This window comes from Onychomys torridus, chromosome 15, assembly GCF_903995425.1.
Source record: "Onychomys torridus chromosome 15, mOncTor1.1, whole genome shotgun sequence".
In the NCBI taxonomy this organism is placed as follows: Eukaryota; Metazoa; Chordata; class Mammalia; order Rodentia; family Cricetidae; genus Onychomys; species Onychomys torridus.
In genome coordinates this window covers 46,645,341-46,660,168 of record NC_050457.1, presented here as the reverse complement: position 1 = coordinate 46,660,168, position 14,828 = coordinate 46,645,341, and the positions used below count along the sequence as shown (strand labels likewise).

General features: G+C 46.3%; 1 protein-coding gene across 3 annotated transcripts in view; it reads right to left on the bottom strand.

Annotated features, from left to right (window-relative positions):
- The window catches only part of Lifr (LIF receptor subunit alpha), a 64,028-nt gene extending 49,691 nt beyond the window's left edge, over positions 1-14,337 (bottom strand). The window contains exons 1-2 of one of the 3 annotated variants that reach the window (XM_036207167.1): positions 13,374-13,684; positions 2,901-2,940 (exon numbers count right to left, since the gene is read on the bottom strand). The gene's annotated coding sequence lies outside the window, so the exon portion shown is untranslated. Of the gene's footprint in view, positions 1-2,900; positions 2,941-13,373; positions 13,685-14,129 lie in introns of those variants that run through there. The other 2 variants (XM_036207168.1, XM_036207166.1) reach the window with 2 other exon arrangements.
- Positions 14,338-14,828: the final 491 nt, after the last annotated feature.

Here is a 14,828-nt window from a genome sequence, read left to right as displayed (position 1 = left end):
GTGTCACATGGAAAATGAACAGCTGCAGGTTGGGGAGAGATTCACTTTTAGTCTTAAAAAATACCAACAGATAAAATACACAGAATTACTTATCTAAATTATCATAGCGCTCCTTTGTCGGCTCTATTACAATGTGGGCCCAGATCCTTTATATACAGCTTCTTGAGACTAGACAGGGAATAGCTTGTTCCCTGTGGAGTTCAACAAAAAAGCCTACTCTTTTAAATGTTCTCACTCCATCTCTTCACAGGGACCAGCTACTCCCTATGTATGGTCCCGTCCACCCTAAGGATTGTGGGTAAATAAGCTCTAAGAATCTCCAACCACAAGCAGAACGTTTTCCCACTCCAGTCTCAAGAAGCGTTATACAGAGGACATGGTCACATGAGCAAAGAGGGCAGCTTTTAAGGACATCATAATTCCTGTCTACTTTACTGCTACCATGGTACAGATGTCCAGAGTCAGGCTGGCTGACTCCCTCTCAGCCCTCACTTGCTTCAATGGCCCCAGCCAATTCCACCACTGCACATAGTCTTTTTATGCCGCAATCTTCCATGGCTCTTCCTGGCCTTGAGGAAGTCCCAATCAGAACAAGGCACAAGTTCTTTGCCATTCCCTACCAGTTTCACCCATGAACCCCATGTTCGTTCCATCCCTTCCTTCACTGCCCAATGGTTCAAATCCAGTAAATGACAGGGCTCTGTCTTATTCTATTGTTGCTCCACCTAAGACATCCTTCCCAAATCTCTTTTTCTGTCTCTTTAACAAATGCCAACATGTCCATAAGATCCCAGCTCATCTCCCTCAAATCCAACCCTCCTATGTTCCTGCAGCTTCACACACAAGCCTGCTACAGTTGACAGAAGTAGCTTACGGAACCATCTTACTCAGCAAACTGAATGCAGTGAGGTTTTTTTTCTCCTTAAGGAAAATGTCAGGCAACAAATATGACAGTTTTAATATACAAAAACAGAGACATGGGCAAAACATAAAAAGATACTAAAGCAAGATGGCTACCTTCAACAGAAGTAGAAACAGACAATTCCAACACTAAGGGGCATTAATGGACAATCAATTGTGAATGTGATGTGAGATGCAGTCCCACATGATGGTTTAGACAAGGTTAGTCTGGGAAAATGTGGAGAAGCTGAAACCCACCCGTATTTCTGACAGTCTCCGGTACCCTCACAGTGCTTTGGAGGTGGTGGTGGGATGGGTATCTTTCATGTGCTACTCAATGAGGAGACAAAGGGGTTAAGTGACTTGCCTAGAACCTCATGACCTGTAAAGACCAAAGCCAGAAATGGACCGTGACTCCAAGGTCTGAATTCTGAGTCATGTTATGATGCAATTTTACTTGGAAGCCTTTGACTTGACGATGATGGTGGTGCTGCTGCTGGTGGCCGTGGTGACGATGACAAATTGATCTGACAACTCTGATAAGCGTTTATTGAGCATTCACTATTCGCTCAGTTCAGTGCCAGGTATGGCAGCACATGCCGTTCGCCCCAGTGGTTGGGAGGCAGAGGCAAGAGGCAGGAGAATCTCTGTGAGTTTGAGGCTTGTCTACATAGTGAGTTCTAGGATATCCAGGACTACACAGACAAACCCTGTCTCAAAAAATTAAAAAAAATTAAAAAAACTAGCCACTTCCAGAAACTTTTCTGCAAGGGGTATCATATGGGATTGCAAAGATGTTCACTGGATGCATCCTCACTGTCTACGAGAAGACCCGAGTGCTTATCGAAGGTCCCACCTCGTGTAAGCATTCTGGCCACGTTGTCAGCACTCTCACGCATTTAAGAACTTATGTTAATTTGGGCAAAACCTACAAGCATTCACTTTTGAATTATTCTCACTTTTCCCCCAGATGTCTATATAGCTCCCACCAGCCCTCCCTCCAGATGTAAGCGCAATTTGTTTCTTGAAAGTCTCAGACATTTGGAGTTCATACCCAAACAGATTCTTGATTCACAGCCCTCCAACGTGTTCGTTCTCCTTAATCTTCCCCCTATCAAAAAATGTTACAGATACTTTCCAAAAATGGCTTGCAAAATACATAGGCCAGGTGTGGTGGTCCATGCCTATAATCTCAGCACCCAGGAGAAGGGAGGCAGGGGGATCACCTTAGTGAGTACAGCTCAACCAAGACAAGATCCTGTCTCAGCCTTTCCCCAAACAAAGCAAACAAAAGCACCCTAGTACTCTTGATTAACACCTTCCTGCCCAGGAGCCTCCACTTGCTCTGTGTGCCTGGCAGCTACAGCTTCATACTTCCTAAACACTGCCCACTGCCCTCTCTGCTAGCATCAGCCATGTCAGCCTCTTGGCTTCTCCATCAGTCTATGAAGCGGCCCTCACGCCTGCCTCCATCCTTGCTCCCCACACACTCATTCTGCACAGAGCAGCCACGGTCACCATCCAAAAATATCCATCAGAGCCTGTCACTGTGGATTTAAAACTGGGGCCAACTCTTATAAACACACTCCACTTTCTCTCCCATGACCCCAGCAGGCCCCATTCCCTTCCACACATGCCTCTCTGCTTTCAGCCACGGGGGCCTCCCTCTGTTCCTCATACGCACCAGGCCTGGACACCCTCAGGAACTTGTATGCATCATTCCTGCTACATGGAAGCTCCTTCCCTGGACCTCTCCAGAGGTCTTATGTATCATTCAGGTCTGAGTTAGAACTCGGTTGCTCAGCAAGTCTTCTCCCATCACCCAGGGAAAGAAGAAGTGTCCCCTAGGGACCTCCCACAAGTTCTGCCACCCTCCCACACAGCCCTCACCCTTCACTGCCATGCCCAGCGTCCCGTCCTTAGGGCACTCATCAATATCTGACCATGTGATTCTCGTTTACGGCCCTGGTGCTCCCCAAGGGGCAGAGTGAGGGACCCACCTCAACTCCTCAGCGCTGCAGCTCCCAGCAGTTATAAAACCTGCCAAACACACAAAAAGGTATGGAGGAAATATGTCAAATAAGCCGTATAAATGATTTTATAAATGGAACACTACACAGAGTTATGTATTATGAGAAATGATTAATTAAGTTACATTTTAAAGTCACAATGCAAAAACAAACAAAAAAACATGTAAGTATATCCCAACCACAGCTTGGAAACATGGATATTAAATATATGTCTATCTTAGGGTTACTATTGCTGTGATGACCAAACGCAACCTGGGGAGGAAAGGGCTTATTTCACTCACAGTTCCATATAACAGTTCATCATCAAAAGCAGTCAGGACAGGAACTCACCCAGCACAGGGACCTGGAGGCGGGAGCTGATGCAGAGGCCATGGAGGGGTGCTGCTTACTGGCTTGCTACCCAAGGCTTACTCAGCCTGCCCTCTTATGGATCCCAAGACTGCACAGCCCAGGGATGGCACCACCCACAATGGGCTGGGCCCTCCCCAAATCGGTCACTAATTAAGAAAACACCTTACAGCTGGATCTTATGGAGGTGTTTTCTTCACTGAGGCCCCTGCCTCTCTGATAACGCTAGCTTGGGTCAAGCTGACATCAAACTAGCCAATACAATGTATAAATATGCACAGGAATTAATCTATCATCTATAATATAATATCATATGGAGTTTACCTCTGATGGTTGAGACTGAAACTTTCAAAGAATTAGTTTCCAAGCTTTCTCAATTTTTATAAAGCATGTTACCTGTGTAATTTTTAAAGATATTTCCACTTTTTTTTTTCTTTCTTGAGACAGAGTCTCATCATACAGCCCTGGCTGGCCTGGAACTCACTATGTGAAACAAACACACAGAGACCCACTGATCTACCTGCCTCTGCCTCCCAAGTACTGGGATTAATGTGTGTCTACCACACCCAAAAGATAGGTCAACTTCTGAAAAATGTACAGCTGTAGAATAAAAATAAACAACTCCCACTAAAAAAACGGCAGCTAATAAAATGAACAAGTATTTTTCTGATTACTCAATTATGGAACAAAATGATACAAGCTAAACCAAAAGTCTTTCATTTTTGATCCGAGAAAGAAATCTGAAAGTTACTGGAAGCTGTGGTTTGATGGCGTATGCCCCGCAGGGGTCCACTGGGACTGGTTGCAGAGTCCTGGGTGGGGGGTGTTAGAGAGGAACTTTGAGATATGGGACTCAGTGGCAGGCCTTTGGGTCACTCTAGGTATGTGCTCAGAAGGAACTGTGGGATCCGAACCCGCAGAGGACCAAGACTAACACACAGACAACGGAAGGGCATTCACCTCCAAATCACATTGCAACACTCTTGTCTTTCTTCTTGTAGAGTTAAGGAGATCATGGAAAACTGGGTGAGGTGCCTTAGACCTGCAATCCTGGCACTTCTCAGAACTTGGGGACAAGCCAGCCTGGGCTACAGAATAAGGCCCTGTCTCAAACAAAACAAAACAAACAAACCTCATTTAAAAAAAAAAAAAAAAGTGCTTTTGATGACTTCTGTCAAAAGTGCAAGACAAAAGGCAGACCTAGCTCTCTATTGTCCTATAAGCATTTGAATCTGACCCCAACAATACAGCCCGTGGGATGTAAGACAGCATTCGTGGCTTTGACTGTTGTGAGCCGGAAACGTCTAGAAAAGTCCTCTCTAATTTCCTTGAGCCTGGTCTTCAGGAAAGGCCTGGCTACATCCTACTCTTAGCCACCGGTCTGAGTCTGTGTGCCAATACAGCACAGCTGCTGTCTACCTGCCAGGACAAACCCCTTGCATCTCACTAGGAGAAACTGTGGACAGTGACCCCGCCCCCAACGGAAGCAAGCTACCTCCTGTTTCCAGAGGAGGAGCGGGGAGTGAGGTGGGCCGTGGGAAATGCTGGCATCGACGGAAATATGATAAAACGTCAACTGGAGGCCCCTAGCTATGTCTATAACCTCCCGTGAAGATGACAAGGTCCACGATTCATGAAATTGTCTTCTTTTAGTTAGCTGTACAGGGGAAATAGAACGTAAGGCCAGCGTGTGTCATGAGGGTGACCTTTGTGACTAATGAAACTCTGTGTGTGTGCATACTGCAGATCCACAAACTGCACGGTGTTCACAACTGCCACCAATGTTCAAAGCTCTGTCCGCACACTGTTCATGAGAGCTAGTGCAGTTCACATACTTTCAAGCAGGGGCACAATTGTCCTTGTCTCCCGGGAAGATCACATGCTGGAATTTCTCACTCAGAATACCTGTAAATCCCATGCATCCTAGACGTATTAGGAAATTTATTACAAAAGATGATTTCACAAAAGCATGAGCTCTCCCTCACGGTTGCAGAAGGGTGCCCTTCGCAGAAAATGTAATAACAGTTTTCAGCCTAGTAGCTTAAGAAATTGTCACCTAAGTTTACTACAAGTCATCTGTAAATGTCAACAAGGTGATGTAATGGCGCTGCTGCTCATCCAGCAGGTTAAACAAGCAGATGGCAGTGTTTGTGTTCACTGAAAAGTAACATCGCATGCTTTCTTTGGAAAGTACAGGCTGGGAGGCCAGGATGTGCTGTTTGCTACCTTCCTTCAGTGACTACCACCTACTGAGTGGTCCTCCTGGCTCCACAGTGCGGTAGTTGCTCCTGTGTGTCATTCAAGGGGTGAGGGCACCTGTGTCCTGGGCACTGGGGCCTATCCAGTGCCTGGCAAAAACAGACACACCCACCACTGACTGAGTCAGAGCTGACCTTGAAGAAAGTACTGCAGGACTACTCAAGACGACTATAGAAGGAAAAAAAACATGTTTCAATTTAAAAAAAAAAGTGCCACTAGGCCTGACGACCTCCATTAGACCCCTGGAACCACTGTAGTGGAAGGAGAAAGCAGTCTCTTGGGAGTTGGCCTCTCCTCTCTACACATGCGGTGTGGTATGCACCACCACACACACACATGCTCGAACACAAATAAATAAATGCTTTCCTTTTAAAAACTCAAATTATTGTCCCAGTGACCAGGAACAATCTTGTGTCAGGATGTCCTGGAATGGTTTTCGTGACCCATGTAATTTATAAAACAAAACTAGTTAGTCTACCTGGAAATTCTCTAGTATTGAACTACTCTACCTGGAAATTCTTTAGTATTGAACCAGTCTACCTGGAAGTTCTCTAGTATTGAGGACACTTAGGCGTCCTCATCCTATCAGGTTGGGGTGTGGTTAGCAAGCCTTCTCTACCGGTAAGCACCAAGAGCTGTCATCCTTACTCACACAGACCCAAAACTAACTCATGTTCACCCCGCACTGGGAACGGAAATGGGATTTCCTCCTACCCTGAGCCGCACCACATGCTTTCAGATACTGGGAATTCCGGGAAGTTAAAAAGAGCAATGGAGCTACAGATGCTTCATACAGAAATAATCCCACCTAGCGTCTGGGCTGTAATCTGGGTATCTTTCTGTGAGGTGTTATGAACTTGATCATACACATACGCACGCACGCACGCACGCACGCACATACTCCCACACCAAAAACTTAGATCGCCCTATCCATGCCACCTTGCCACCTGGCTTGTCAAATGATAAATTCTGAGCATCTGTCCATGTCACATGCACCCCCCCCCACATCACTGCCCCTCCATTACATGTGAATATCACAGTCCATCCCATTCCTGAGCATGGAGGCTGTTTCCAGTGTGTAACTAGTAGAAACGAGGTGACAAAAACAGTCTGGGCAAGTTACAGGGGTGTTTTAGAGTGTGTGTGTGTGTGTGTGTGTGTGTGTGTGTGTGTGTTTGTGTGTGTGTGTGTATATATATATATATATATATAGAGAGAGAGAGAGAGAGAGAGAGAGAGAGAGAGCAGCCCTCAGCGTCTGTCTGTAGGTAGCTCCCCCTGAATCCCCATCTTAATTCTGATGCATGCCACTAACTGAACTTCCCACCAAGTTGGTGATCCCTGTGGGAAAGACCAGGCTCCCAGCAGGAGCACCCACACACTGGGGCTGTGGCGGCCAGACCATGGCTGTGGCTGCTTTCTATACACATGCTCTTTTTTTTATCCCCCAGCCCCTCCTGGTTTAAATTCCTAGGGGAAGAAATGCCTGACTAAGGGACAGGGCACATTTTTGAGGCTTTTGATGAGTAGTAATACAAAAATTGCCCTCCTGGAAAGTTACAACTCAAACATCCGCCAGGAGCATCACGAAATGACAATTTCCAGATCCTGCAGGATTTTGCTAGATTTGATTTCAAACAGCCAAATTCCGACTGGGCCATAAAGTTTCAAAACAGTGAAATCACTGATAAGGTACATTTAGAAGAAAGACAAACAATTCAAGGTGCAACTGCTTGACCTTAAGAGTACACGCATTTTCAAACAGTAGAGATAAAATGTTAAAGGTACCAGGCACCAGCAGATTGACAGGGTGACTCCAGGAACATCCAGTGCACCGCCAGAAAGGAACATGATGCAGTCTCATATGCCAATATGGGTACTGCTAGGGTTTGGGTTTTAATAGCAGCATGCTCTATTGTTTTAAAAAAAAAAAACAAGAAACTCAAGAAATCATATATTCTTTCGTAATGGTATATGCTCTTAACAGCTAATGTACCAATCCGACAGGCTCAAAATTCTTTTATATATTTTTTTCAACAAATATGGGGTGCCTGCTGTGGGTTGGACACTACGCCAGTGATGAGGACACATGGAACCCTACAATGGCCGACCCCTCAGGGAGATGCTACCCTAAACAGAACTCAGAATCCTATAGGTAAGCGTCAGTACAAGCAGGTTCGGATGCCAGTTGCCGGTGGCCTTCCTTGGGCAAATTGTGACACCTTTAGGGACTCCCAGAAGCTGACCTGGAGATCTGGGGGCTCTCTGACTCTCAAGTTCCACAGTGTCACTAGGTTGTTTGAATCCTTATTTTAGTTTTTCTCAGAGCTTACATTTTCATCTCTATGTAGATCTTGCATAGGCTCTCCCCTAAAGCCATAGTTTTTTGTTTGTTTGTTTGTTTGTTTGTTTAAAAAAAAAAACTACAGTAAAACTGTTGATCCAGGTAAAGGAGTAAACACAGGGTAAAGTTCCACTCAGGTGATTTATGCTCTCAACTTTAATAACTGTTTCTTTGGAGAAGGTTCTTGAACGTTCTCACCTTATTCACATGTATGCAATAAATACAGAGGCATAAAGAACGGTGTAGTGGTGGGTCTCCAGATCCGCTGTGTGGAAACAGCTGGCATCTTGTCATCGTGCCTCAGTGTTTATGGTGGCACTGCAAGTGGCCCCAGGGGTTAAAGGCGTGTAACTTCTGGCAATAGATGCTCACCTTCATCCTACCCGCACTGTAGCTCAACCAAACCCACGCAATTCTGTCGACAGAATGATTACAACCCAATTGCCCCGTTAGCATTTTCTAATATTAGAAGCGGGAAGCACTACATCTGTCACCACTTGTTATTTTCCACCAGATGTTCACTGTCCTCCGATCTAGGGACTCCTTGCAGAAGTCTGCTTTGGGGAGCAGACCTAGCACCCAACCTCACACACCTTCAGGAAGTAATATCGCCTCCTAGTGGCCCTTCAAGATACTACCACTTAACAAGATGACTCAACTTGAAACATGTATGCCGATTCCAATTGGTTCAGCCTTATAAATCCAAAGAATTAATAATAGCCAAGATTTCCCCACCATTCAAACGTATTCGACAAAACAAAACAAAACAAAACAAACCCACCAGACATTTTCCCTCACCTTCCAACTAAGTCGCAAGGCTTGCGGAGCGCCAACTTCAATTTCCTTCAGCGGCAGCTGCAGCCACATGTGACTTAGAAGGAACATATATGCGGTATCACTCAAAACAATGTAAGACAACTGAAACTCTTGTCCTCCTGCAGAGCAACTGCTTGAAAGTGCTTGAATGTCTAAGCCTCCAAACTCCTCACCCTCCCTCCACCCCCAGCATCGGCTATTTGCCTGAAGTGAAAACCATGAAGATGACCAGGGCGACACTGTGCTCAAGACTGAGGCATTTAAGAATCCGTTCTGTTCTTAGTGTCTGTACAGGCACCGACTTGGGAAATACAATCATCTTATGTGGAGGCCTGATGCTATCATCAGGCGTCAACCAGTCAGAACAGAAAAGTTAAAGAGATCAAACTTCTGTTCTGCAAGATTACAGAACCCCTGATACAGCACAGGAGCCCAACAGTCAATCAGCAGAAAGACAGGGTTCTTATTACATTGCTGCAACAATTGCTTGGCATCAAACCCATTTCCCAAGCTTTCAATTAATATAAAGGAACATATATTTAGAATGGCAAACAGATTAGGAGTTGGGAAGAGGAAATACCACAAGTTCCTGCTATTTCCCAAAATAGAGCAGGCACACACACATTCCTCCTGTGAGAATAAAGTACCTGAGCGTAACACACACTTCTGAACAGCTCATTAGTCAGCCGCATGCCCAGAGAACCTAAACATCCATCCACAAAAAAGGCGTCTGAAACTTTTATTCCCATGTAAATGTCTACTCCACTGGAATCAACCATGAAAATGCGGACTAAATCTCTCTCTCGGAAATCACCATGATTTACTAAAAAGAGAATTGTTTTGTTTTGTTTTGAGCATTTCCGACTTGGATTTCATGGCAGAAGAAGAAGTAAAACTGTCTCTGGAAGCACCGATTGGAGAGTATGTTAACTGTTAACAGACATGGTAAGGTAAGGCCAGAACCAAGACTCCTGACCAAGAACTGTGGCCAGTGCTGGATGATGGTGGCACCCACCTTTAATCCCAGCAGAGGCAAGCCAATCTCTGTGAGTTCGAGGCCAGCCTGGTTATACAGAAAAACCCTGTCTCCAACTCCCCCCTGAAAAAAACCAATAATAATAATAATAATAATAATAATAATAATAATAATAATAATTTTGGCCAAAAACCAGGCGAGATTATTTTTTAAAATCTTTATTTACTCGTTCATTTATTCAACAAGTAAAGCCCACAGCAGGTGGGGTCTCTGCTGCACATGCAACAGGAAACAGCAAGCCTAGCCCTGAATTCCTGAAGCCACCAGCCCATGGAGGAATCATCCATCGTCCACTTCTGCTGCACATCTCTTGTATTTTTGGTTGTGAGCCTAGCCGTTAACGGCTGAGCTATCCCTTCAGCCCAATGCTGCACATCTCTAAACCACATGCAGCACATTGATCCCAGAGCATGCTAGCAGACTCCCCTTCTCTCCCACCATCAGCACAGCACAGGAGTGGCCCCAGGTCACCTAGCACACTGGCACTTACAGTGTCCTCTGTGTGAGCTACACTTCCCCATTCACCAAAACCACACACTGCTTCTTCTGAAGAATTCCATCCTCAGCTCCAACCTTTCTACCCAAGAGAGGCTTCTTCGGCCTCAACCTCAGTCAGTGTCCTCATCATGGCCCTCAATAACTCAGCCATGCTATTTCATTAGTTTCCCTGGTCCTTACCACTACCTAATATTATCTTCACCGTTCCCTGGATTTTTTTACTCAACTCCACAATTCAGATGGAAACTCATGACAGCCAGTCTGTTTATCCTGTACACATCTGGATCTCAGTTCCCCTAAAAATTGCTTGAAATATTAACAGAAGACTGATAAACACCCATTTATTAAGAACAAATATGGACACTATTAACACTGTGTATTGATACCACAATGTCAAGTCCCAAATAACAAAAAAAAAAAAAAAAAAAAAAAAGGTAACAACGCTCTAAATACTAACAGAGTCAATGGAGTTTTAATTAAATTTTTGAAAGGATCCTTACAGCTTAGGGATGAAAAAAGCAAAACAAAACAGAACATACAACCTCCACATGTGGTCACATCAGGCTACATCATGCAGCACACCCAAATGCTAGCACTGGCACTTCTTAACCTCTACAATTTATTCTGCTTCAAATATCACTCTAAGAGATGCCAAGGACAAATATTTTTAAAAGCATCCTTCCCCCAAGAGTTGGCAATAATCCTTTCCCAAACTATAAAGGTGTGAAAGCAATTTCTTCACATTGAAGTAGAAGAAAGTGGTGATCTACCATAGAAAGCAGATTTTATCCTAGTGACAAGCACATTTTCTGAAACACAAAACCATTCTATCAATTTAATAAAAGGCATGAGCCTTCAATGCATATTCAAATTATTTAAACTCTTAAGATTTTTTTTTTTTTTTTAAGACAGGGTCGCATTATATAGCCCTGACTTGGAACTCCGTTGCCTAAGCTAGAACTCACAGAGTTCCACCTGCCCCTGCCTGCTGAGTGCTGGGATTAAAGGCACCCATCTGGCTTGGTAGATTACTCTTATAATTGCACATTTGTTATGTTCTGCTGTTGAAACAGGGCCCAAACTGTCATTAAGGGAATGACTTTAGGTCCTGACCATCAAAGTTCTCACTTCACAGCAAAGATGCCACAAATCCCTATGGGTCACTTTGGAGTCAAAAAAGCAAAGGATGTACGCTGGGCAGAGCAGGCATCCACTTCCTTCAATGTAAAAGAAGCAACTCACTGCTGTCTTTGGGCCCTGAGAATAACTGAAATCCACTTAAGAGTCTCAGAAAAAGGAAAAAGAATGCTTTATAACAACTTCACAGCAAGATAGGAGAAATAATGTGTATACCTATCAAGAGAGAGAAACTCAGATAAACTATGCTTCATCCTTAATGGGGTTCTCAGCAGCTCTGAGAGTAAGGCAGTTTTCCTAGAGGACTGACGGAGACTGTCAGGATTTAGGGCTCTGCTCAGGAGTGGAGGAAGCTGACAGAACAGGGCAGACAATGTATCCCAGTCAGTCAGAAAACAAAAAGAGCACAATGTTTGCAAAGTGTTCAGCTACATTTGGAGAGACACCAGAGCCAGGAAGCCCTGTTCTTACAGATGCTGTGAGGGTGTGATGGGATATAGGTGTGCTTTTTACTCTGAACTTTCTGGAACTATTGAATCTTCTCCAACATGAAGGGACATCCCACCATTAATACGATAACATCTTCACCACATGATCATTTAAACTAATACTGACCTCAAGAATGAATCTTCAGAAGCAAAAGGTTTTTTGGTTTTTTGTTTTGTTTTGTTTTGTTTCAATCAGATAAGTTTCATTCCGTTTAACAGCACAGCACCCCATTCTCAGTTCCCAGAAGAGAATCCAAGTCTCCACTAATGGGAGCAGAGCGGCGTGTGATCTCACCTATTACAAAGCAAATATACCTCAGTTCATTTCTGAGAGAGCAAATAGCTGCTCAGGCCTCCTTGAAAATATACCTCATATTTAAACTGAGCTTAAAATTCTCCAATGAAGCCTCCAAATGAACAGTTTCCACCTTTTGTAAAACAAAACAGTCTGAGAAAAACACAAAGTGCACAATCTAGTGTTTTTTAAAGCACAGGCTATGCTGAGGGCTGTTGTCCTCAACCAGGCTTAGATTAGAAGCCTCTGCTCCTAGTGGAGTATGACTTCAGATACATGTCAAAATGATCGTGTAAGGGGAGGGGAGAGCATCAGTTGCAATAAACAATTGCTTTAGTTTTACAGGGGGGGGGGCTGCTTTAAGTATAATGTGGGCACCACTTTATAATCCCTGACTAAATAAGTCACAGCAACTTGACTCCAATAAATTTTGTTGAATTAAATATGCAGCTGAAGACCAATTGGATGGCAAACTTTAAACTGAAAGTTTTGCTGGAAAAAAAATACTTTGAGGAAACACAAAGTAAATGCAAAGAACATATTTCCATATAAATGTCAGTCAATAATGGCGCATGTGTCCTATTGATATCTGATTGCTTTAAACACACAGACAAAAGCGGACACGAAGATAACCCAAGTGTAAATGAAAGGCTTGTGTTTTGGCAGCTGAAGACGGGGGCCAGAGTCACATTACTGTTAAGTTCATAACACACTCTGTGCAGTTGTCTATGCCTCTGAATTGACGAGCCCAGCTTTTGTGCTTTTAGACCACACATCAGGAATGCCACCAATCACGAAGCCTAACTTTGCTCGCCTACACTTTAACTTGGGCTTTTAGTACGTTTAGCGCCTGCGTGACACAAGCACCTAGAACTACAGACAGGTCGTGTCAAAATGCACCATAAAAGCAGAAAGGACCAGGAACTATTTTGCTGAGGCGCAGGGGTTCAGAGGCAAGATACCATCTGGCAGGTCGCAGCTCCAAATGGGGACTTAAAGGTCCTTCCCGTCCCCTTGGTAACCTCTGGCCTTGGAACTCACTTGCCCTTCGCGCCGCACAAGTTCGGCGCGGTGCAGTCCGCGCCCACGCGGGCAGCAGGGTTGACCCTGGGCTGGCACGGCCGGCGCGAGCCCGAGCAGCGCTGCCCCAGAGCCGGGGACGCGCCCCCCCTCCCCCGCACGCGCTCCAGGCTGCCGCGCCGCGCCCCCGCACTGCACTCACCGACCGACCGCTCCCGCGCCGCTATCTTGCCATCCCAGCCGGCCGCCGCCCCGGGGCAGTCCGGACCCTGCAACCGGGGACTTGCAATCGCGAAGGAGCCAGCCGACACCAGCCGCGGTTCCCGGGGTCCCTGTGCCCTCGCACGTCGGCTCCAGTGGCCACCGGCGACGGGCTGCCGCTGCCCTCCTACAACCCCGAGAGCCACCGCAGCGCCAGGCGACGGTAACGGCAGCGGCCACAGCCGAGACGCTCCGGCGCGGACTGCGCGCCCGGAGGCGGCGCCAGCAAGAAGCTTGGCGGGGGGCGCAGCGCCCAGGCCCCGCCCAGGCCCCGCCCCGCGCGCCCCGGACTCCCTCCTCCCCGCCCCCCCGCCCGCCCTGCCGCGCGCACCGGGCGCGGGCCCGCGAGGTCGCGCGTGAGTCGGAGCCTCTCCGTCGCGCGCGGGCCCGGCGCCCAGGGTGGTGCCTCTGCTGAGGCTCGGGTCGCGCGGCCAGCCTCCCAAGGTCACAGAGCCGCGGGAGAGAGCGCGGCCGCCCTTGCCCGTGCACAGCCTCAGGAAAGGCCGGCCCAGCCCAGGCGGCCCTGCGGGAACCAGCGCGGCTCCCATACCGCTGTCACTGCGCGTTGCAAACCTTGCAGGGAGAAAGAAACTGAAGTCGCCCCGAAAATGCACACGGACGCCCGTTCCTGCCTTAAGCACGTCTCTTTGCTTAGATCCCCCCTCCCAACCCCCCCCCCCCCTGTTTTGTGAGTTACCTAAACTGCGCCGTGGACTGAGGCGCTGACACTCAGGACCCCTTCCTTCTTGGTGCGGGGATCTCTCAGCTCATGAGGGCCCGCGGGAGCATTCTGAGAACATCCTGGAGCCATCTAGTCGTGCCTCCGAGGCGTGGTGGGCTTATTTGTGCAGAGAAGAAACGGATCCCTTAATGGGGTGAGATTTTTCCTCCGTGCATTGTTCCTATTTCCGCAGTTTCACTTGGCCTCCTCGGTGTTCCTCCAGAGTAATGCACCAAATGAAATTTGTAGGAGAGTGTTTTATAGCGCAGAATCCTGGTTTGAAGATGTTTACTCTCTGTGCCGGACGCGTTTGATGGTGTTCTCTTTAGCACAATTAATTTTGCAAAGTTCAGAAATGTGCCAGACAGAGTGGCTGGCACGCAGTCACAAGGCTCTGCAGACACACCTTTCCTAAGGAGTTTGTTTTCATCTGTGACTTATCTGATGCGCCAAGGCCAAGTAGTTTGTGAGAGACCTTTGCCTGAAATTCTAAACTCTAGCATCTAGAGCAACTTGCAAATTGGCAGGATGAAGCTTATTTTCTAAAATAAATATTCCGTTAATAATGTAACTTTAAAACGGGCAACAAATTTGCGTGGAAAATAAATTCCTTATGCAATAATATCTTTCAAAATATGATCACCTAAGAGTGTCTGAGTGGCCACCTCCATTAAA